Here is a 15523-nt window from a genome sequence, read left to right as displayed (position 1 = left end):
TGAATTGATCCACTTACCATTATGTAATGGCCTTCTTTGTCTCTTTTGATCTTTGTTGGTTTAAAGTCTGTTTTATCAGAGACTAGGATTGCAACCCCTCTTTTTGTTGTTTTCCATTTGCTTGGTAGATCTTCCTCCATCCCTTTATTTTGAGCCTATGTGTGTCTCTGCACATGAGATGGGTCTCCTGAATATGGCACACTGATGGGTCTTGACTCTTTATCCAATTTGCCAGTCTGTGTCTTTTAATTGGGTCATTTAGCCCATTTACATTTAAGGTTAATATTATTGTGTGTGAATTTGATCCTATCATTATGATGTTACCCGGTTAGTTTGCTCATTAGTTGATGCAGTTTCTTCCTAGCATCGATGGTCTTTACAATTTGGCATGCTTTTTCAGTGGCTGGCACCGGTTGTTCCTTTCCATGTTTTGTGTTTCTTTCAGGAGCTCTGGTAAGGCAAGCCTGGTGGTGACAAAATCTCTCAGCATTTGCTTGTCTGTAAAGGATTTTATTTCTCCTTCACTTGTGAAGCTTAGTTTGGCTGGATATGAAATTCTGGTTGAAAATTCTTTTCTTTAAGAATGTTGAATATATGGCCCCCACTCTCTTCTGGCTTGTAGAGTTTCTGCCAAGAAATCCAGTGTTAATCTGATGGGCTTCCCTTCTTGGGTAACCCGACATTTCTCTCTGGCTGCCCTTAATATTTTTTCCTTCATTTCAACCTTGGTGAATCTGACAATTATGTATCTTGGGGTTGTTTTTCTCAAGGATTATCTTTGTGGCATTCTCTGTATTTCCTGAATTTGAATGTTGGCCTGCCTTGCTAGGTTAGGGAAGTTCTCCTGGATAATATCCTGAAGAGTGTTTTCCAGCTTGGTTCCGTTCTCCCTGTCACTTTCAGGTATACCAATCAAACGTAGATTTGGTCTTTTCACATACTCCCATATTTCTTGGAGGCTTTGTTTGTTTCTTTTTACTCTTTTCTTCTCTCAATTTCTCTTCTTGCGTCATTTCATTTATTTGATCTTCAGTCACTGATACCCTTTCTTCCACTTGATCGAATTGGCTACTGAAGCTTGTGAATGCGTCATGTAGTTCTTGTGCCATGGTTTTCAGCTCCATTAAGTCATTTAAAGTCTACTCTGTGCTGTTAATTCTAGTGAGCCATTCATCTAATCTTTTTTCAAGGTTTTTAGCTTCTTTGTGATGGGTTCGAACATCCTCCTTTAGCTCGGAGAAGTTTGTTATTACTGATCTTCTGAAGCCTACTTCTATTGACTCATCAAAGTCATTCTCCGTCCAGCATTGTTCCATTGCTGGTGAGGAGCTGCAGTCCTTTGGAGGAGAAGAGGCACTCTGATTTTTAGAATTTTCAGCTTTTCTGCTCTGGTGTCTCCCCATCTTTGTGGTTTTATCTACCTTTGGTCTTTGGTGATGGTGACCTACAGATGGGGTTTTGGTGTGGATGTCCTTTTTGTTGGTGTTGATGCTATTCCTTTCTGTTTGTTAGTTTTCCTTCCAACAGCTAGGACCCTCAGCTGCAGGTCTGTTGGAGTTTGCTGGAGGTTCACTCCAGATCCCGTTTGGCTGGGTATCACCAGTGGAGGCTGCAGAATAGCAAATATTGCAGAACAGCAAGCGTTGCTGTCTGATCCTTTCTCTGGAAGCTTCATCTCAGAGGGGCACCCTGCTGTATGAGGTGTCGGTTGGCCCTTACCGGGAGGTGTCTCCCAGTTAGGCTACTTAGGGTTCAGGGACCCACTTGAGGAGGCAGTCTGTCAGTTCTCAGATCTCAGACTCCATGCTGGGAGAACCACTGCTCTCTTCAAAGCTGCCAGACAGGGATGTTTAAGTCTGCATAAGTTTCTGCTGCCTTTTGTTCAGCTATGCCCTGCCCCCAGAGGTGGAGTCTACAGAGGCAGGCAGGCCTCTTTGAGCTGCAGTGGGCTCCACCCAGTTCAAGCTTCCCAGCTGCTTCGTTTACCTAGTCAGGCCTTAGCAATGGTGGACACCCTTCCCCCAGCCTTGCTGCCACCTCGCAGTTTGATCTTGGACTGCTGTGCTAGCAGTGAGCAAGGCTCCGTGGGCATGAGACCCACTGAGCCAGGCTCGGGATATAATCTCCTGGTGTGCTGTTTTCTAAGAATGCTGAAAAAACGCAATGTTAGGGTGGGAATGTCCCAGTTTTCCAGGTACCATCTGTCATGGCTTCCCTTGGCTAGGAAAGGGAATTCCCCAACCCCTTGTGCTTCCTGGGTGAGGTGATGCCCCGCCCTGCTTCAGCTCATACTCCATGGGCTGCACCCACTGTCCAACATGTCTCAGTGAGATGAACCCGGTACCTCAGTTGGAAATACAAAAATCCCCTGTCTTCTGCGTCACTCACTCTGGGAGCTGTAGACTGGAGCTATTCCTATTCGACCATCTTGGAATGATCTCCATGATCTTCCCCTTTTCTTTCTTTATTCTTTGGAAGCTATACACTAAGTTTAGCCTAGACTCCAGAGGATTTAAATTAAGCTGCACTTCTTAAAGAAGATCTATTTACATATATTGTTTGGAATTCTTCTGTGAAGAAAATGTATCCCTTCACTCCCATTTATTTATTTAGTCATATATTTATATCAGCATTGATCCATACATATTTATTTTATACTTTCAGTTACAATCCAGTACTATTTTATTTATTGCTCAAATTGTTCCATTTTTGGCCATTTGTAATTCTTTCAGGTTGGCTTTTGTGTCTTTTAACATATTCCTGGCACGTCATCTGGTATTACAAGAGCTCCAGGCTTCTCTTGTATTTTCCCCTCCTCAGACCTTAGAACAAGCTATTTTCCCAAACATTATCCATATAAATTTTTCCAAACATTTTTCCAAATATTGCTTCCTCAACATCCATTCCTTCTTCTCTTGGTCACTACCTGATTTTCACTTAAGTATCTATGCCTTTTTGACTCAGCCCATGTGTTTGTGGATACTTGACTTCACCCCTGGCACTAGGAAAGGATCTGCATATGCAGCAATGCAATCTCATCACTTTGCCAAGGTGTAGGTTTAGAGGTGATATGTAGGCTAAGGAATGGAATAAAAACACTGCAAAATATGTTTCTGGAAATATCTAAGAAATAGTCTCTTGGCTAGGTGTAATGGCTCATGCCTCTAATCCTAGCACTTTGGGAGGTTGAGGCAGGAGGATTGCTTGGCCCAGGAGTTCTAGACCAGCCTGGGCAACATAGCAAGACTTCATCTCTACTGAAGATTAAAAAAAAAAAAAAAAAAAAAAAGCTGGGTGTGGTGGCATGTGCCTGTAGTCCTAGCTACTGGGGAGGCTAAGGTGGGAGGATCCCTTGAACCCAGGAGTTTGAGGCTGCAATGAGCTATGACTGTGCACTGAACTCCATCTTGGGTGACAGAGTGAAACCTCATTTCTTAAAGAAAAATCTGTTTTTCTTTCTCATCTTCTGGGTCATTTCATTCAGATAAGCAACCTGGAAGTGCTGTAACCATATTAGCAATAGTAACGATAGTAGTCACAGTAGTCATATTGCTACCATTAGTGAAGTTGGCCTTAGGATAAAACTGATATCATACAAGGAAATCCAAGAGAGACTGAGAAATGGCATTTCTTTTTAGCTACTGAATCAAGTAACTCAGAGTCCTGACCTACCACCAGATTTCTAGTATATGAGCAATAAACCCTAAGTGTATGAAAGCTAATTTGAGTTGGATTCTACGTGACTTGCAATGTAATGCATGCTATCTTGTAAAAGAGGTAAGAAAAGAACTGAGGCTAATAGGATAGGTCAAATGCTATATCAGCTTGAAAGAGCTGAACTGAGTAGTAGAGACTAGGAATGTGGCACAGGATAAGAACTGGAGATGTTAAATTAGAATTATGAGAGTTTGGAATACTAGACAGAAGGGGTAGAGCTGGAAGCAATTATCTGAGCTAAGGAGCTGTTTTTGAGGGTTGGAGGAAGAAACTAAGGACATCAACCTCGAGTAGAGCTTCTGGATGTTTGCATTGCACATAGACTTGGCTCTAAAGATTGAGGTCAAAAAAAGTAGCTTAACGTCACTATCTGTGTCTTCGATTTTTCTCCAGAAAAATGCAGACCACCAAATGTGAAGGCTGACTTGCTATTCAAAATGAACTAGGAATAATTTCACATTGTATACATATATCAAGACATCACATTATACCCCATAAATGTATACAATTATAATTTGTCAATTAAAAATAATATTAATAAAAATATTAAGACTTTTGCTTTCTCCCACAATAATTTACTGCTATGGAAGTTATTTTCCTATCATAAGTAAATAGACAATCAAGCACCTGTTTTCAGAGACTGTACAACAAATAGCATAGGACTGTGATCCCTAACAGAAGGGAAACAAATGAGACAAGGATTGTGATGACACCAGTTTTCTTTTTTTTTGAGATGAAGTCTTGTTCTTGTCTCCCAGGCTAGAGTGCGATGGCACAGTCTTGGCTCACTGCAGCCTCCACCTCCTGGGTTCAAGCGATTCTCCTGCCTCAGCCTCCTGAGTAGCTGGGATTACAGGCGTGTGCCACCATGCCTGGCTAATTTTTTATTATTAGTAGAGATCATGTTGACCAGGCTGGTCTGGATCTCCTGACCTCTGGTGATCCGCCCACCTTAGCCTCCCAGAGTGCTGGGATTACAGGCATGAGCCACTGTGCCCGGCTGATGACACCAATTTTCTTCCTGGAGGTAGTTTCCACAGTGCAGGGAGGAAAAACCAAAGTTGAGCCTTGTGGTCTTCTTGCATTGAAGTGATAGATCAGGAAAACCTAAGCAGCTAGAATTTGTGGAGCAGAGTTTATAGAAAGGGGAGCTACACCGAAGAGAGCTCCAGACATTTGCACAGGGCTCTCTTCAGGTCTTTGATGAGTATGAATAGTTGCATGTATGATAGGAAAGTTCCTGAGGCTAGGGAAGAGGAATCAGAAAGCAATAGGCCAAACAATTGGCTTAGTTCACAAAAGGCTGAGAATAGTTTATGTTCTACTAGTCCGAGTGAAGAGAACTCCTAATACACATGCCTTAGAAGTGTCATGCCTTAACATTCAGACTAAATTAGTTTTACAATTAAAGCTTATCTGAATCATCTGTAATACAGCATAAAAGAAAACCTCAGGGCTGGGCACAGTGGCTCACGCCTGTAATCCCAGAACTTTGGGAGGCCAAAGTGGGCAGATCACCTGAGGTCAGGAGTTTGAGACCAGCCTGGCCAACATGGTGAAACCTCGTCTCTACTAAAAATACAAAAATTAGCTGGGTGTGGTGGCACGTGCCTGTAATCCCAGCTACTCAGGAGGATGAGGCAGGAGAATTGCTTGAACCTGGGTGGCGGAGGTTGCAGTGAGCCGAGATTGCACCATTGCACTCCAGCCTGGGGGACAGACTGAGTGAGATTCTGTCTCAAAAAAAAAAAAAAAAGAAAGCCTCAAAAGGATTATCCTTAAGTTAATTAACTGTGTCCCTGAAAAAACTTCAACACTTTTTTTTTTTAATTTTTTCAAATGAAGCTTTATTGAGATACAATTTACATTCAGTTAAATTCCCCCTTTTTAGTGGACAGTCCTATAAATTTTGACAAATGCATACAGTAATTTAACTGCCACTATGATAAAGATATGGAACACTTCTGTCATCTCCCAAAGTTCCCTCATGTTCCTTTGTGATCAATCTGCTTCCTCCACACCTTGTCATGGCAATTACTGATTTGATTTTTGTCACTATGGTTTTGTCCTTTCTAGGATGTCATATTAATGGACTCCTGCAGCTGTTGCCTTTTGAATCTGTATATTTTCACTTAATATTGTACTTTTGAAATTCATGTCTGTGTTTGCATAAAGCAATCATTTATTCTACTTTGTCACTAAGTAGTACTCCATTGTATGGATGTACAACAGTTTATTATTCATTAGCTTGTGGATATTTAAATGCTTGTCAGTTTTTGGTATTTTTTAAAATTATTATTATTGTTATACTTTAAGTTCTAGGGTACATGTGCATAACATGCAGGTTTGTTACATATGTATACTTGTGCCATGTTGGTGTGCTGCACCCATCAACTCTTCAGCACCCATCAACTCGTCATTTACATCAGGTATGACTTCCAATGCAATCCCTCCCCCCTTCCCCCTCCCCATGATAGGCCCCACTGTGTGATGTTCCCCTTCCTGAGTCCAAGTGATCTCACTGTTCAGTTCCCACCTATGAGTGAGAACATGCGGTGTTTGGTTTTCTGTTCTTGCAATAGTTTGCTGAGAATGATAGCTTCCAGCTTCATCCATGTCCCTACAAAGAACACAAACTCATCCTTTTTTATGGCTGCATAATATTCCATGGTGTATATGTGCCACATATTCTTAATCCAGTCTGTCACTGATGGACATATGGGTTGATTTCAAGTCTTTGCTATTGTGAATAGTGCTGCAATAAACATATGTGTGCATGTGTCTTTATAGCAGCATGATTTATAATCCTTTGGGTATAGACCCAGTAATGGGATGGCTGGGTCATATGGTACTTCTAGTTTGAGATCCTTGAGGAATCGCCATACTGTTTTCCATAATGGTTGAACTAGTTTCCAATCCCACCAACAGTGTAAAAGTGTTCCTATTTCTCCACATCCTCTCCAGCACCTGCTGTTTCCTGACTTTTTAATGATTGCCATTCTAACTTGTGTGAGATGGTATCTCATTGTGGTTTTGATATGCATTTCTTTGATGGCCATTGATGATGAGCACTTTTTCATGTGTCTGTTGGCTGTATGCATGTCTTCTTTTGAGAAATGTCTGTTCATATCCTTTGCCCACTTTTTGATGGGGTTGTTTGTTTTTTTCTTGTATATTTGTTTGAGTTCTTTATAGATTCTGGATATTTGCCCTTTGTCAGATGAGTAGATTGCAAAAATTTTCTCCCATTCCGTAGGTTGCCTGTTCACTCTGATGGTAGTTTCTTTTGCTGTACAGAAGCTCTTTAGTTTAATTAGATCCCATTTGTCAATTTTGGCTTTTGTGGCTGTTGCTTTTTGTGTTTTAGACATGAAGTCCTTGCCCATGCCTATGTCCTGAATGGTATTCCCTAGGTTTTCTTCTAGGGTTTTTATGGTATTAGGTCTAACATTTAAGTCTCTAATCCATCTTGAATTAATTTTCGTATAAGGAGTAAGGAAAGGATCCAGTTTCAGCTTTCTACTTATGGCTAGCCAATTTTCCCAGCACCATTTATTAAATAGGGAATCCTTTCCCCATTTCTTGTTTGTGTCAGGTTTGTCAAAGATCAGATGGCTGTAGATGTGTGGTATTATTTCTGAGGACTCTGTTCTGTTCCATTGGTCTATATCTCTGTTTTGGTACCAGTACCATGCTGTTTTGGTTACTGTAGCCTTGTAGTATAGTTTGAAGTCAGGTAGCATGATGCCTCCAGCTTTGTCCTTTTGACTTAGGATTGTCTTGGCAATGCGGGCTCTTTTTTGGTTCCATATGAACTTTAAAGCAGTTTTTTCCAATTCTGTGAAGAAAGTCATTGGTAGCTTGATGGGGATGGCATTGAATCTATAAATTACCTTGGGCAGTATGACCATTTTCACGATATTGATTCTTCCTATCCATGAGCATGGTATGTTCTTACATTTGTTTGTATCCTCTTTTATTTCACTGAGCAGTGGTTTATAGTTCTTCTTGAAGAGGTCCTTTACATCCCCTGTAAGTTGGATTCCTAGGTATTTTATTCTCATTGAAGCTATTGTGAATGGAAGTTCATTCCTGATTTGGCTATCTGTTTGTCTGTTACTGGTGTATAAGAATGCTTGCGATTTTTTTGCACATTAATTTTGTATCCTGAGACTTTGCCAAAGTTTCTTATCCGCTTAAGGAGATTTTGGGCTGAGATGATGGGGTTTTCTAAATATACAATCATGTCGTCTGCAGACAGGGACAATTTGACTTCTTCTTTTCCTAACTGAATACCCTTTATTTCTTTCTCTTGCCTAATTGCCCTAGCCAGAACTTCCAACACTATGTTGAATAGGAGTGGTGAGAGAGGGCATCCCTGTCTTGTGCCAGTTTTCAAAGGGAATGCTTCCAGTTTTTGCCCATTCAGTATGATAGTGGCTGTGGGTTTGTCATAAATAGCTCTTATTATTTTGAGATATGTTCCATCAATACTGAATTTATTGAGTCTTTTTAGCATGAAGGGCTGTTGAATTTTGTCAAAGGCCTTTTCTGCATCTATTGAGATAATCATGTGGTTTTTGTCTTTGGTTCTGTTTATAGGCTGGATTGCATTTATTGATTTGCGTATGTTGAACTAGTGTTGCATCCCAGGGATGAAGCCCACTTGATCATGGTGGATAAGCTTTTTGATGTGCTGCTGGATCTGTTTTGCCAGTATTTTACTGAGGATTTTTGCATCGATGTTCATCAGGGATATTGGTCTAAAATTCTCTTTTTTTGTTGTGTCTCTGCCAGGCTTTGGTATCAGGATGATGTTGGCCTCATAAAATGAGTTAGGGAGGATTCCCTCTTTTTCTATTGATTGGAATAGTTTCAGAAGGAATGGTACCAGCTCCTCCTTGTACCTCTGGTAGAATTCGGCTGTGAATCCATCTGGTCCTGGACTTTTTTTGTTGGTAGGCTATTAATTATTGCCTCAAATTCAGAGCCTGCTATTGGTCTATTCAGGGATTCAGCTTCTTCCTGGTTTAGTCTTGGGAGAGTGTAAGTGTCCAGGAAATTATCCATTTCTTCTAGATTTTCTAGTTTATTTGCATAGAGATGTTTATAGTATTCTCTGATGGTAGTTTGAATTTCTGTGGAGTTGGTGGTGATATCCCCTTTATCATTTTTTATTGCATCTATTTGATTCTTCTCTCTTTTCTTCTTTATTAGTCTTGCTAGCAGTCTATCAATTTTGTTGATCTTTTCAAAAAACCAGCTCCTGGATTCATTGATTTTTTGGAGGGTTTTTTGTGTCTCTATCTCCTTCAGTTCTGCTCTGATCTTAGTTATTTCTTGCCTTCTGCTAGCTTTTGAATGTGTTTGCTCTTGCTTCTCCAGTTCTTTTAATTGTGATGTTAGAGTGTCAATTTTAGATCTTTCCTGCTTTCTCTTGTGGGCATTTAGTGCTATAAATTTCCCTCTACACACTGCTTTAAATGTGTCCCAGAGATTCTGGTATGTTGTATCTTTGTTCTCATTGGTTTCAAAGAACATCTTTATTTCTGCCTTCATTTTGTTATGTACCCAGTAGTCATTCAAGAGCAGGCTATTCGGTTTCCATGTAGTTGAGTGGTTTTGATTGAGTTTCTTAGTCCTGAGTTCTAGTTTGATTGCACTATGGTCTGAGAGACAGTTTGTTATAATTTCTATTCTTGTACATTTGCTGAGGAGTGCTTTACTTCCAATTATGTGGTCAATTTTGGAATAAGTGTGATATGGTGCTGAGAAGAATGTATATTCTGTTGATTTGGGCACAGAGTTCTGTAGATGTCTATTAGGTCTGCTTGCTGCAGAGATGAATTCAATTCCTGGATATCCTTGTTAACTTTCTGTGTCATTGATCTGTCTAATGTTGACAGTGGAGTGTTGAAGTCTCCCATTATTATTGTATGGGAGTCTAAGTCTCTTTGTAAGTCTCTAAGGACTTGCTTTATGAATCTGGGTGCCCCTGTATTGGGTGCATATATATTTAGGATAGTTAGCTCTTCCTTGAAGTTGAATTAGTTGAATTGATCCCTTTGCCATTATGTAATGGCCTTCTTTGTCTCTTTTGATCTTTGATAGTTTAAATTCTGTTTTATCAGAGACTAGTATTGCAACCCCTGCTTTTTTTTGTTCTCCATTTGCTTGGTAGATCTCCCTCCATCCCTTCATTTTTAGCCTATGTATGTCTCTGCATGTGAAATGGGTCTCCTGAATACATCAAACTGATGGGTCTTGAGTCTTTATCCAGTTTGCCAGTCTGTGCCTTTTAATTGGACCATTTAGTCCATTTACATTTAAGGTTAATATTGTTAAGTGTGAACTTGATCCTGCCATTATGATATTAACTGGTTATTTTGCTCGTTAGTTGATGCAGTTTCTTCCTAGCCTCGATGGTCTTTACATTTTGGCATGTTTTCGCCATCGCTAGTACCAGTTGTTCCTTTCCATGTTTAGTGCTTCCTTCAGGGTCTCTTGTAAGGCATGCGTGGTGGTGACAAAATCTCTAAGCATTTGCTTATCTGTAAAGGATTTTATTTCTCCTTCACTTATGAAACTTAGTTTGGGTGGATATGAAATTCTGGGTTGAAAATTCTTTTCTTTAAGAATGTGGAATATTGGCCCCCACTCTCTTCTGGCTTGTAGAGTTTCTGCCAAGAGATCTGCTGTTAGTCTGTTGGGCTTCCCTTTGTGGGTAACCCGAACTTTCTCTCTGGCTGCCCTTAAGATTTTTTCCTTCATTTCAACTTTGGTGAATCTGACAATTATGTGTCTTGGAGTTGCTCTTCTCGAGGAGTATCTTGTGGCGTTCTCTGTATTTCCTGAATTTGAATGTTGGTCTGCCCTACTAGGTTGAGGAAGTTCTCCTGGATGCTATCCTGAAGAGTGTTTTCCAACTTGGTTCCATTTTCCCCCTCACTTTCAGGCACCCCAATCAGACGTAGATTTGGTCTTTTTACATAATCCCATACTTCTTGCAGGCTTTGTTCATTTCTTCTTCTTTTTTCTTTAGACTTCTCTTCTCCCTTCATTTCATTCATTTGATCCTCAATCACTGATACTCTTTCTTCCAGTTGATCGAGTTGGTTACTGAAGCTTGTGCATTTGTCACGCATTTCTTGTGTTATGGTTTTCATCTCTGTCAGTTCGTTTATGGCCTTCTCTGCATTGATTATTCTAGTTATCAATTCTTCCACTCGTTTTTCAAGATATTTAGTTTCTTTGCACTGGGTACATAATTCCTCCTGTAGCTCTGAGAATTTTGATGGACTGAAGCCTTCTTCTCTCATCCCGTCAAAGTCATTCTCCATCCAGCTTTGATCCATTGCTGGCGATGAGCTGCGTTCCTTTGGAGGGGGAGATGCACTCTTAGTTTTTGAATTTCCAGCTTTTCTGCCCTGCTTCTCCCCCATCTTTGTGGTTTTATCTGCCTCTGTTCTTTGATGATGGTGACGTACTGATGTGGTTTTGGTGTGGGTGTCCTTTCTGTTTGTTAGTTTTCCTTCTAGCTGTCAGGACCCTCAGCTGTAGGTCTGTTGGAGATTGCTTGAGGTCCACTCCAGACCCTGTTTGCCTGGGTATCAGCAGCAGAGGTTGCAGAAGATAGAATATTGCTGAATAGCGAGTGTACCTGTCTGATTCTTGCTTTAGAAGCTTCCTCTCAGCGGTGTACTTCACCCTGTGAAGTGTGGGGTGTTGGTCTGCACCTAGTGGGGGATGTCTCCCAGTTAGGCTACTCAGGGGTCAGGGACCCACTTGAGCAGGCAGTCTGTCCGTTCTGAGGTCTCAACCTCCATGTTGGGAGATCCACTGCTCTCTTCAAAGCTGTCGGACAGAGTCTTTTGCGTCTGCAGAGGTTTCTGCTGCTTTTTGTTGTTGTTGTTGTTGTTGTTGCTGTTTAGCTGTGCCCTGTCCGCAGAGTTGGAGTCTACAGAGACAGGCAGGCCTCCTTTAGCTGCTGTGAGCTCCACCCAGTTAGAGCTTCCCAGCGGCTTTGTTTACCCACTTAAGCCTCAGCAATGGTGGGCACCCCTACCCCAGCCTCGCTGCTGCCTTGCCCTTAGATCGCAGACTGCTGTGCTAGCAATGAGGGAGGCTCCGTGGACGTGGGGCCCTCCTGGCCAGGTGTGGGATATAATCTCCTGGTGTGCCCGTTTGCTAAGACCCTTGGTAAAGGGCAGTATTGGGGTGGGCGTTACCTGATTTTCCAGGTGTTGTGTGTCTCAGTTCCCCTGGCTAGGAAAAGGGATTCCCTTCCCCCTTGTGCTTCCCAGGTGAGGCGATGCCTCACCCTGCTTCAGCTCTTGGTGTTTGGGCTGCAGCAGCTGATCAGCATTGATTGTGGGCACTCCCTGGTGAGATGAACCCAGTACCTCAGTTGAAAATGCAGAAATCACCTGTCTTCTGTGTGGCTCGCGCTGGGAGCTGGAGACTGGAGCTGTTCTTATTCGGCCATCTTGTTCTGCCCCCCAACTCCAACACTTTTTAAAGGTAAACAATAAAATCTATCCCTCTACAAATCTGTACATGTTAAAACTTTTAAAAATCACGATGTCTGGCATGAATGATAATGTATTAGATATAGCAATAGGCAGAAAAAAGGATCCATAAATAGAAGAAAAATCAACGGATAGGGATATATCCAGAAATGATGAAATTGGTAGATAAAGACCAGAAGTAGCTATTATAAATCCTACAAATATGCTCAAGGATATATGATGAAGACAGACATTGAAGATATAAAAAGACCTAAATGAAATTTCTACACATGAAAAATACAGTGTTGGAAATAACAAAATATATTGACTGAACTTCTGCTTAGGATGTAGAGTTGAACATGGCTAACCATGCCTAACTATGAGCAGAAAACAGAACAATTTCTAAGTCATAACTTTTCTTGAGCCCATCAAAGAACTGACTATAAAGCAAGAGTTAAAAGCCCTTCTGAGGAGAGACGGGACACAGAAGTTGGTCAACGTTTGGCAGAGCTTGAGAGGAAAAGGATTTTTGGCTGCCAAAAAAGCTCCTTCTGCCCCCCACCCCCCAAAAAGCAGGTAAAGCAACAGCTAAAATTTTACTGATTTTTTAAAGGCTGACTGAGCTAACTATTTGAAATGATAGGGAGTTTCAGATGCAAGAGGGGATCACATTTACCTGTGAACTCTTTTTCACAGGCCTCCTTTTGGTATCCTGAGAAAGATTAGAGTCAGGATAGGACACTGGCTGCTTTTCATTAATTTTTTCCATCAAATTGGAAAGTTTGGGGCCATTATTTCTTTTTGTTGTTGTTGTTGTTTGTTTGTTGGGGCCATTATTTCCTTAATATTCTTGCTGCCTGCCCTATGAAATGGTGGATCTTTGCCTGGGCCCTGAGGGAGGGTGGGAGGGTTTCTTACTTCTCTCCCAGAAGCTAGAGGCTTTTTGCTTTGTGTGAGAGGAAGGAGCAGGCAACAGGCACCAGCAAATTACTTGAGAGTGTGGAGGTGAAGCCAGGCTCCCCCTGGGTTTCCTCAGAGCCAGTGCCCTGAATGGAAAACAAAGAGAACCTGGATTCTGCAAAACACCTAGACATAAGAGGAAAAGGCAGATTTTTTTAAGTGGGTGTTTTATTGAGATATAATTTACCTAGCCCAAAATTCATCCTTTTAAAGGGTAGAATTCAGTGAGTTTTAGTATAGCCACAGAGTTCTGCAACCTTCACCACTGTAAGTTCCAGAACATTTTCATCACCCCCCAAAAAACCCTGTACCCCTCCCTTAGCCATTACCTTTCCATTCCCCCACCTCCTCCAGCCCTAGGTAACCATTAATTTACTTTCTCTCTGTATAAATTTACCTATTATGAACCTTTCATAGGAATGGAATCATACAAAAATGCAGTTGTGACTGGTGTTGACTAAAAGAGTCTGTAATATATTTTAAGAGATTTATTCTGAGCTAAATATGAGTGACCACGGCCCATGACATAACCCTCAGGAGGTCCTGAGAACATGTGCCCAAAGTGGTCAGGGTACAGCTTGGTTTTGTATATTTTAGGGAGGCATGAGACATCAATCAAATACATTTAAGAAATACATTGGCTTGGTTCAGAAAGGTGGGACAACAAAATGGGGGCTTCCAGACTATAGGCAAATTTAAACATTTTCTGGTTGACAATTGACTGAGTTTATCTGAAGACCTGGGATCAATGGAAAGGAAATGTTCAGCTTAAGATAAAGGATGTGGAGACCAAGTTTTATTGTGCAGGGGAATCTCTCAGATAGACTTCAGAGAGACAGAGAGAGAGCAGGTTATGAAATGTTTCTTATCAGACCTAAAAGGGTACCTGCTACTTAGTTGATTATTTCCTGGATCAGGAAAGAAAGGAAGGAAAACACATTCTCTATAGAATGTCGGTTTTTCCCACAAAAGACTTTGCAGGGCAATTTCAAGGTATGTCAAGGAAATATATTTTGGGGTTAAATATTTTTTTCCTTGTCTCATAATGTTATGCCAGAGTCAGATTGAAAAGTAAGTCACAATATATAGGGTTAAATAAAACCCATCTGATGAGAATTCATTGTTTGTAGGGCATGACTCCCTAGACCCCTTAGGAATTTGGGCAAGATAAAAAATTAGAGCTTAATCCTCACTGCTTTCTTTCACTTAGCATATTTTCACGGATCATCCATGTTGAAGCATGTATTGATACTTCCTTTCTTTTTATTGGTGAATAATATTTCATTGGTGTGGATGTTGACAGAGCAGGAGCATCACCATCTTGGACAAACACTGCCATTCTAAAGTTCCCCTTGATCAAAAACCGCTTAAATCCAAAGGGCATCAGCCTAATGGGTAAGATCAGCATGACTGTAAACCACAAATGACATCTACCAGAAACATTCCACCCATAAGATAAACCCCTCCCCGACCAGAGACATGCCAGTCCTGAGATAACTTCCCCTCCAGCCTGAGAGATGTCAGCCCCAAGATTACCTCCCCTCCAACCAGAGACATTCCAACCCTGCAATAGACTTCGCCCCGACACAGAAACATTCCAAGACTGTGATGAGCTCTCTCAACCTAAAACCAATAAATACTCTTGGTCTGTAAGAGGGAATGCTCCTGACTGAAATCAGCCAGAAGACCCTCTCAGGTTTATTCTCCCAAATAAACCTGTCTTTGACAGTTGAGCCACTTTTTTGTGTTTCTTTTCTCTTTCTTTAACTCTTACAGATATATTAAAGTTTATTAAACCCATTCATTTTTTAAGGAACATTTTGATTATTTTTATTTTTGGCTTTTATTAATACTGTTGCTATGAACATTTTTATACTCTTTTTTTTTTTTTTTGAGACTGAGTCTCACTCTGTCACCCAGGCTGGAGTGCAGTGGTATAATCTTGGCTCACTACAACCTCCACCTGGACTCAAGCCATCCTCCCACCTCAGCCTCCCAAGTAGCTGGGGCTACAGGCCTACGCCACAAGGCCTGGCTAATTTTTGTATTTTTTGTAGAGACAGGATTTTGCCATGTTGCTCAGGCTGGTCTTGAACTCCTGAGCTCAAGTGAGCCACCAGTCTTGGCCTCCTAAAGTGCTGGGGTTACAGGTGTGAACCACCACACCTGGCCTATGTACATGTTTTTGTATAGACTATGTTTTATTTTCTATTAGGTATATACATTGGAGTGTAATTTCTCAGTCATGTGATAACCCTATGTTTAACATTTTGAAGAAATGCCAAAACTGTTTTCCAGAGTGGCTGCGCTGACTTTTAGAATAGTGGAATAAAGACATC

Source organism: Piliocolobus tephrosceles, chromosome 2 (genome assembly GCF_002776525.5).
Source record: "Piliocolobus tephrosceles isolate RC106 chromosome 2, ASM277652v3, whole genome shotgun sequence".
Classification (NCBI taxonomy): domain Eukaryota; kingdom Metazoa; phylum Chordata; class Mammalia; order Primates; family Cercopithecidae; genus Piliocolobus; species Piliocolobus tephrosceles.
This window is presented reverse-complemented; position numbering follows the sequence as displayed.